The sequence below is a fragment of the Trichechus manatus genome, unplaced genomic scaffold (genome assembly GCF_000243295.1).
Source record: "Trichechus manatus latirostris isolate Lorelei unplaced genomic scaffold, TriManLat1.0 scaffold00025, whole genome shotgun sequence".
NCBI lineage: Eukaryota > Metazoa > Chordata > Mammalia > Sirenia > Trichechidae > Trichechus > Trichechus manatus.
Window position 1 is genome coordinate 6,095,158 of NW_004443961.1, and position 236 is coordinate 6,095,393.

The window sequence follows — 236 nt, forward strand, 5'->3', positions numbered from 1 at the left end:
AGGCGCAGCGTCCAGGCCCTGGTGCACATCTGCATGGCCGGCCCGGGCTCAGCGCGCTCTCGGCCCCTCTCGGGTCGCAACCGGGCTGGCAGTAGGTCCGCCGGAGCCCTTCCCACTGGTCGGCGCGGCGAAGACGGAGGGCGGTCTAGGCAATGAATGGGCGCGCAACAGCCGGGACGCTCGCGCAAAGTTGTGGCTCCAAGCGAGCCACCTGCTCCGCACACTTTAAGCGGCGC